This window comes from Gymnoscopelus microlampas (assembly GCF_963454915.1).
Source record: "Gymnoscopelus microlampas genome assembly, chromosome: 6".
Lineage (NCBI taxonomy): Eukaryota > Metazoa > Chordata > Actinopteri > Myctophiformes > Myctophidae > Gymnoscopelus > Gymnoscopelus microlampas.
Window position 1 is genome coordinate 541,950 of NC_139943.1, and position 9,363 is coordinate 551,312.

The following is a 9,363-nucleotide window of genomic DNA, read 5'->3' on the forward strand; positions in this document are numbered from 1 at the left end:
ACATGATCTAGACCGGTCTACACCTGACTGAAAGCCCCCCCCCCTCTCTCTCTCTCTGTCTGTCTGTGTGTGTGTGTGTGAGTCATTGAACACACAGTAGCATTACTGACACACACACACACACACACACACACACACACACACACACACACACACACACACACACACACACACACACACACACACACACACACACACACACACACACACACACACACACACACACACACACACACACACACACAGTGCAACATGAATTCCTGTTCCATAAGCCCTCCATAAAAAGGGAACTGAACTGTTTTAAGTTGAGCCAAAACAACATGCAGCTTGTTGTTTTGTTATATATATATATATATATATATATATATATATATATATATATATATATATATATATATATATATATATATATATATATATATATATACATATATACATATAAGCAGCCATTGCACTGAGTAATGATGGTGGGTAAATAACACCACAACAGTGATGGAAGAAGTACTCACATTTTTTTTTTACTTGAGTAAAAGTATCATGTATCAATACCACAATGTAGAAATACTCTGGTTAGTAAAAGTACATAAGCATTGGCATAAAAATATACTTAAAGTACCAAAAGTAAAAGTACTCATTATGCAGAATGTCCCATTTAAAGTTTTCAAAATATAAAAATCTACAGAAAATAGCAGATCTACAAGCTCAGAACGCGCATTGTGAGCTTGTAGATCTGCTATTTTCAAATAGCCGAAATATATAGAGCTTAAGTGGTTAATGTATGTTTAGTAATACAAATCTAAAAGGTAACAAGTAACTAAAGTTTTTAAATAATTACAATGGAGTAAAAGTACAACATTTGCCTCTAGAGATGTAGTGGAGTAGAAGTATCAAGTACTGAAAATTGGAAATACTCCAAAGTAAAAAAAAAAAAAAAAAGAACCTCAAAATTGCACTTGAGTACAGTACTCGAGTAAATGTACTTCGTTACTTTCCATCCACTGCATCACAATGCACTGTAGCACAACCACATCGATATGCAAGCAGCCAGGCAGACACGCGCAGGCGTGCTGGGAGAGGAAATCAGATTAAAGGCAACACACACACACACACACACACACAAGCCCCCCCCCCCACACACACACACACACACACACACACACACACACACACACACACACACATCACATACAATAACAATAGCCCTGGATTGTAAGGAGGAATGATTCCTGAACCCAAAAATACATAATGATCGATATTATTGCATTGATCTTGTGGGTATAAACATAGATAGGACAACCTGTAAAAAAATATATATAAATAAAAAGTAATACAAAATAATATGCATGCATGTGCATGTTAAACCCTGGAAAAGGGGGAAATCTCTTTTTGGATCACACTGGATCACTATTATATCTCTGATCACATGCACAGTGTCTGTCTGTCTGTCTGTCTGTCTGTCTGTGTGCATTCATTAACATTTAAACATTCCATGTGTCTATAATGACTATATGATCATTTCTATGCAAACCCACCACAGCCTCCTATATGTGGATCAACAGCATGCTGTTATACTCTGTCTGGAATGAAAGCATTTCTATAAGGATCCATTATGGATGGATCTGCATACAAATGCTTTCATTTCAGACATTGCTATAGATCTATAGATCTGTGGATGATCTATAGCAGGATCCATCCATACCTTACGGTGTTCAGCCCGATGCGAAGCCGTCATGCTCGTGGTGAATGTCGGGTGTGATCGGGTGCTGTCAGCGCTGCATGGAGGAGCAGAGAGGAGGAGCAGAGAGGAGGAGAACCGGCACAGGAGAGAGGAGAGAGAGAGACACAGAGAGAAGGAGGAGGAAAATATAAAGTCCCCAAACCGACCGATCCGAGCGTCCACGACCCACACAGTGTCCTTGTTTAATGCTGTGCTGCCTGGCTGCTGTCAGAAACACAACCCACCCTCCTCCTCCTCCACCATGCACCCATACACCCACCCACTAGCCGCACGCCCCGCCCCCACCGGAAATGACCACATCTCCACTGATTGATTGATTGATTGATTAATTCATTGGTTCTCAAAGAGGGGTACGGGGACCCCCAGGGGTACTTGAGGCGGTTCCAGGGGGTCCCTAGCTAAATGATGGATAGGAACCAAATGGACCCTTATGGGTCTGTAACTCTCAGAGTTAAATTAACATTGATTTTATAATATAAATTCGGGTCCCAGAGGTATAAATGCCATTCAATGGGGGTCCGTGCCTAATGCATGTCAAACTGGGGGTCCTTGACATTAAAATGGTTGAGAATCACTGGATTAATTGATTGATTGATCGATTGATTGATTGATTGATTGATTGACCCCCCCCCCCCACTTTGATATGATTACCAGGTCGACACTGTGACAAGTACACACTACACACATGGAACAAATGGACCCGTATACTCTTTAAATAAAAGCATCAATACTGCAATTGTACTGTATTGGTATCAAAATGTACTTAAAGTACCAAAAGTACAAAGTAGTCATTATGCAGAATGTCCCATTTCACAAGTTTAAAAAAAAAAATCCTTAAAAATAGCAGATCAGATCGCATCGCGACACCTTGTGAGCTTGTAGATCTGGTATTTTCAAAAGAAGTAAAAGTACTGAACATTGGAAATACTCCAGAAAAGAAAAAAATGCCTAAAAAATGAACTTCTACAGTACTAAAATGTACTTAGTTTCATTACACCATTGCATGTACGCTGTACGCATGGAACCAAATGGACCTCTCAGTCTCAGAGTTACACACTCATAAAGTGTCCATTTATTTTAGACCCCTTGGTGGTCCCCGGGCCACATGTTGAGAACCAGTGCAGCAGCCCGCCGGAAATGACTTCACCGTGACTGACAGCTGGCTGGAGAGAGGACCGCCCCGCCCCCTGACTGACACACCTATGCTTTCAGCCAATAGGAAGAGAGAGCGCAGCGCAGCGCTTCATTCTAATAATGGCTGTGTATGTGTGTGTGTGTGTGTGTGTGTGTGTGTGTGTGTGTGTGTGTGTGTGTGTGTGTGTGTGTGTGTGTGTGTGTGCGTGCGTGCGTGCGTGCGTGCGTGCGTGTGCGTGTGCGTGTGCGCGTGCGCGTGTGTGTGTGTGTGTGCGTGCGTGCGTGCGTGCGTGCGTGCGTGCGTGCGTGCGTGCGTGCGTGCGTGCGCGTGCGTGCGTGCGTGCGTGCGTGTGCGTGTGTGTGTGTGTGTGTGTGTGTGTGCGGGGAAAGGACGCCCCCTAAGGCAGGATGAAGGAATGACAACAGGCTGGTAATAATGATGATGGAAAAGGACTTTCCTTATGACACAGTTTCTGTCTGTCTGTCTGTCTGTCTGTCTGTCTGTCTGTCTGTCTGTCTGTCTGTCTGTCCGCAGGGATGGAAGAAGTAATGTTTTACTAAAGTAAAAGTTTCAATACCCTATTGTAAAAAATAGTCTGTTACAAGTACAAGTTTGGCATTAAAAATGTACTGTACTTGAGTGGTGAAAGTACAAAAGTATTGACATCAAAATGTATTTTAAGTACCAAAAAGTAGTCATTATGCAGAAGGTCCCATTTCACAAGTTTTCAAGTGTATAAAATGTCTTTGAAAATGAGCTTGTAGATCAGCTATTTTCAAATTGCCAAAGTAGGCCTATATAGGTCTGAAGTGGTTTTGTAATAATAATCAAAATCTACAAAGTAACTAGAAACTAAAGTTGTCGTAAGTCGCTTTGGATAAAAGCGTCTGTAATGTAATGTAATGTAATGTAATGAATAAAAGTACAATATTTGCCTTTGAGATGTAGTGGAGTAGAAGTAAAATTAATGAAAATTGGAAATACTCCAGTAAAGTAAAAAAAAATCTGTCTGTCTGTCTGTCTGTCTGTCTGTCTGTCTGTCTGTCTGTCTATGCTATGTCATGGAACAACAGAAGAGCCTAATTTTGTCACCCTGGAAAAAACAAGAAGAAGTTTGTGGTCTGGTCTGGCTACGTTGACCCACCATCATATTTCATTTCTGCTAATTCAGCACAAAGCTAAGCGTCTTGTTGAGCAGAATGAAGTCAGGTCATGGCAGCTGGACAAGCCATTAATCTGCTTTTTTCTTTGGTGACACGGCGGCCAATTGGCCGGGGCTTCCAGTCAAATTGTTGCAATAAACCGGGAGCATCTGTTTGTCCAACTCTGGCCAAGTGCTGAGTGTGCAAAAACCCAGTCCAGTCGGTTGCAATATCTCGTCTCCACTTGCTTCATCTCTACTAGCCTGTCCTGTCGCTGACCCCCATGCTGTGACCTGTCTCCTGTGCTGGACAAAGTACTTTATGATCACACTACACAGCCTAATCCTGGTCATGTATTACTCAATCTGGGAAACCTTCTTGAGAGATTATGTATATTACTCAACCACAAGTGAAAGTTCCTCAGTCAGAATTGTACTTGAGTTAAAGTACTGGAGTTCTTGCTTTAAAAAAATACTCATTAGTCTGTCTGTCTGTCTGTCTGTCTGTCTGTCTGTCTGTCTGTCTGTCTGTCTGTCTGTCTGTCTGAGTGAATGGACTAGAATCACTAAAAAGGAGAAAAGGTTATTATTTGGATTGCCTAAAATGCTATTTTTGATAAATGCCAGCTGTTGGAAGGTTTCATGTCAGACATGGAGAAGCCCAGGGTGTTCTTGGTCCCCACAACTTTGTTCTTCTGTGTCCAAGTAGTCTCGCGTAGCCAGACCCCACAGAAAATGAAAAACAGCGACCTCTGCTTTTCTGATATTCTGTGGAGTCTGGCAGGAGTATAATGTTAGACTAGAGCGCAGGGAAACACCGGTTTCATGTCTGCCTATAGCGCATCACTTCCGGTTGGTGCGACCATGTTTTCATTCCCACTAACAATATTTCTACACGGAACACTAACACCACTTCTCCCAGAGAACATGGATGGTTTTGGTTATAAGCCCACTTGTTTCTATGATGAAAGAGTAATTTAAAATGTGAATATCTTTCCGTGGTTTTGTCCGCTCCGAGGACGCTATTGTTAAATTAGTTTCGGCTAGTTTCGAGGGGGGGAGGGTGGATCATGGTGGATGGACACGTGAATCCCGCCCACTACATTTGATTGGGTAAAGCGCGGCCCACTTCCTGATCTGAAGGCACGCCCACTTTTAGCCAATGCGCACTGGTTAGGACGAACCGCTCCGACAGATTCCACCGCAGGTCGGAATCTGTTCTTGAGAGATTAGTGTCCAAGTGTCCAGGGAGCGATCCAGTGACCCACATCCCCATACTTCCCTCTTACCACCTGAGGGGCATCCAACTCTTACGGTGCATTTTAACAGCGGGCGATTCTCGGGCGATGCCGGGCAACATCGCCCAAAATATAATGAAAGTCTATGAGAGCCGGCGATCGGGCGAAGTGGGCGATGAAAGATGGATTTTCTTTATCTTTTTGGGCGATATCGCCCGGCATCGCCCAGAGTTGCCCGCTGTTAAAACGCACCGTTAGATTAGACCCCCTCTTACCTCCTCACCCACACCCACTGCCCATACTCCCCTCTACCCACCTTTTCATTTGCCTCAATGTTCTGCAAATGTAAAAAAAAATACGTATTTATCCTGTGTGCCTCAATTAGCTCAAGGCACAACAGGTGTGTTCACACCTAGTTCTGAGTCCAGTTAGACTGACTCGCCTCGCACTCTCGCATCGTATTGCAGACTGACTGAAGCCAGGTGTGACTGCTTAAATCAGCCACCCCCACACACACTGTTTAAACCGTAGTAGGCTATATTTATACTTTTGTCACATACCTGATGTTTGCCTCAGTAACTCTTTGTTGTTACACTCAATCTGTGAATGCAACTGGTGCCTGTGCCCGTTGGATATATGCCTGTTCTGAATGGGCCACTTAATTGCAACTTTCATAAGAACCGCTCATCCAAACCAGTTCAAACTTGATTCTGCATTTCCCTGGGTCCTCAGCAACACACCTGCCAAATGTTGTCTTCATACAGTGTTCGGTTTTCAAGATATATGATTGTATATGTAATAATAGTATGGATGGCGGCCAATGACTATGGTTAATAACTATGGTATGGTGCTGACTATGGTGCTGACAATGGATAATGACTATAATACTGACTAAGGTACTGACTTAATGACTATAGTTAATGACTATGGTTATGGTTAATGACTATGGTGCTGACTATATAGTTAATGACTATGGTGCTGACTATGGTTAATAATGACTATGGTGCTGACTATATAGTTAATGACTATGGTTATGGTTAATGATGACTATGGTTATGGTTAATAATGACTATGTTGCCACTGCTGAAGGGGGTTTCTCCATCTCTCCATCTCTTTAGTGAACAGAAAATACATTTCATAGGGATAACATTTTTATCCAATCAGGAGAGAGAACTCATATAGGATACAGGGTAATGGGAAGTGATGAAACAAAACTAAAATTGGAACTGGAACACAAGCTGATAAATGATCTTTCTCTCTCCCGATTGGATGAAATGTGTAACCCAAGTGGAACTAGACGCGTCGCAATTCCGGGGAAATTGCAGAGTGTGGTTGCGCCGACGCGGGTCGCGGGTCGCGGCCGCCGGGACTCGAGGAATACGCCGGGAGGAATAACGTCGGAGGCTGCGCCAATTACATCGTGTCGTCACTCCTGAGATCGCTTGCGTTTCATTTTGAGAGGATTGATCCCCCCAAAAATCATGTTTTTGCATCGAACGGTTACATTTTGCGCATTTGTGGCTCCCCCTATGGGTCAAAGTGGAAATGCTTTTGGGGATTTGTTGAGTAAACCACCCTCGACATGCGATTGAAATCTGGGATCGATTGGACGTTTCGTTCGTGATTTTTGGCATTCTTTGTAAAACGGGCCCCTCCCGCTAACTTTGGAAGCCAATTACGGACGAACGGTAAGGACTATCAAAATGCCGTTTGGATACCTTTATCGCATGGGTCCATAGATCACGTGTACCGATTTTTGTGAGATTTGGAAAATAATTGTAGGAAAAGGAGCAAAAAGTGTGTTTTGAAGAAAATTCAAAATGGCGGAAAATCTATCCTGACGCAAATGGGCGTGGCCTATATGGGGAGCTGCGTAATGACCCAAGGAATCTAGGGAAAAAGAAATTTTGATTTTACGACCTACGGTTCAAGAGTTATAGGCCAAAAGGTAAAGTGGGCTGTTATAGCGCCACCATGTGGCCGACTGGTGTGATTCTTTTCATAATAATTTCGCAAAAAACTATTAACCTCCCCTCCAAATCTTGTAACTGTAGCCCTTACGGTTTCCGAGAAAAAAATACTTGAATGGGAGTTTTTGCAATTCCCATTAAAGTGGATGGGGAAATTTAATGCAGAAATAAATCAATATCAAAAAATCTATCCTGACGCAAATGGGCGTGGCCTATATGGGGAGATGCGTAGTGACCCAAGGAATCCAGGTGAAAAGAAATTTTGATTTTCGGACCTACGGTTCAAGAGTTACAGGCCAAAACGTAAAGGGGGCTGTTATAGCGCCACCATGAGGCCGAATGGTGTGATATTTTTTTCAATAATTTCGGACAATATTATGAATTATCCCTCCAAATCTGATAACTCTAGCTCTTACGGTTTCTGAGAAAAAAATACTTGAATTTGAGTTTTTTCACTTTTACATTAAAGTGGATGGGGACATTTAATGCACTAATAAATCAATATCAATTAAACTATTTAACCAATCTCTTAGCAAAATACAAGCGCACGATTCCCGATTTAGACGGTCATTTTGATATATGGCACAACATTAGGGGATAAAAACTGTGGGAGGAGATGCGGTTCGAAATATTGTTTATCTTGAAGTGGAAGAAAGTGTATAGAGTACTATAGTCTGGTTGCCCTGTTAGGGCAACCACACTAAATATATTTTCTGTTTATTAAAGAGCAGGAGAGACAGGGAGACCCAGTTACTGAACAAACAGCTTTGTATCGGGTCATGCTGACCTCCACACACTGGACAATGATTTAAGTTAGAGTTTTATAAGAGGCTGTTTGAGACGGGCCACGGGTTGCCGGTTCCGGTCCCCGGGCCGCATGTTGCTCATGTGCTCTAGCTCATTGGTTCTCAAAGTGGGGTCTGGGGACCCGCAGGGGTCCTCGGGGTGGTTCCAGGGGGTCCCCAGCAAAAGTAGTTAACCACTTTATCCGTTTATAAGTTGGCTATTCAAAAGTAGCAGATCTACAAGCTCACAGCGCGTCACGAAGCTTGTAGATCTGCTATTTTTGAACACTTTTTGAAAAATCTTGAAATTCTTTTGAAAATTTTGCATTTGCAACACACATCTTCTCTTCTGGGGGTCCCTGGCTCAATATATTTTCAGATGGGGGTCTGTGGACAAATGTATATAAATTTGGGGGTCCTTGACATGAAAAGGTTTGAGAACCACTGCTCTAGCTAGCTTGAGGAACCGCTCAATGGAGTTCAATGGACAGTGGACTGTGGGCAATGGACTGTGGGCCGGGACCCCAATGGGGGTCCCCAGATTAATTGTTTTATCACTCAACAAACCTAGCCTGGTCTCCTGGTCATCCTGTTTTGCAGAAACCAAAAAGTTAGAAAAAAAGTATTTTTTGGGGTGAACTATCCCTTTGAGGGCTTTTAAAAACGTTTGTAATACTTGTAAAATGAAAAGTGAAACGTTTGACAACCACAGTGGTTCCCTCTCTGAAGAGATCTGGAGCGAGGGTTTGAAGAGGATTCACTAGGGCTCAGTCAGCTTGTCCAGTTTAACATCATGATTACATTACTCTAAGGTTCAAATGAATAAAATGTATCCAACTGTTTACGATACTTGATGCAACATCTTTAAGGGCACGTTGGGTGTTGGGTCACACTTTCTGCTCTTGCCCAAGGATTGTTTTATTCTGGCAAAACATTTTTGCTTGGTACAGCAGAGTATATGGTTTTAATATTGAACCTGATGCACTAACTTGTTTGGTTGCTCCGATAGAACATATTAACTTTAAAGGAATAAGGAAAGTGATTTACTTTGGTTAAAATAAGTGTTAAATAGCTCTATATTGTGATAGTACTCAGTGCTATAGAGTGTTTGTTCAGTAAAATGAGTCTCCTTGTCTCTCCAGCTCTTTATTAAACAGAAAATGCATTTGCAGTGCTCTCTCCTGATTGGCTTAAATGTTGTCACATACCTGAAAATCTACTATATTCTGTTTAGAGCTGGAGAGACCCCTGTGACCGAACAAACGCTCTGTAGCAATGATTACTATCACAATATAGTACTTTAACCTTTTTAATAAAAATAAATACATAAAATATAAATATATATATCACTTACCC

General features: G+C 42.2%; 2 protein-coding genes across 2 annotated transcripts in view; both read right to left on the reverse strand.

Moving 5' to 3' along the window:
* Positions 1-1,847, reverse strand: part of pparab (peroxisome proliferator-activated receptor alpha b) — a 79,157-nt gene extending 77,310 nt beyond the window's left edge. Inside the window, exon 1 of the mRNA XM_084060409.1 lies at positions 1,700-1,847. The gene's annotated coding sequence lies outside the window, so the exon portion shown is untranslated. The remainder of the gene's footprint in view (positions 1-1,699) is intronic.
* Positions 1-9,363, reverse strand: part of kcnq1.2 (potassium voltage-gated channel, KQT-like subfamily, member 1.2) — a gene marked incomplete at both ends in the record, with an annotated part of 592,759 nt that overhangs the window by 402,645 nt on the left and 180,751 nt on the right. The window lies entirely within an intron of this gene.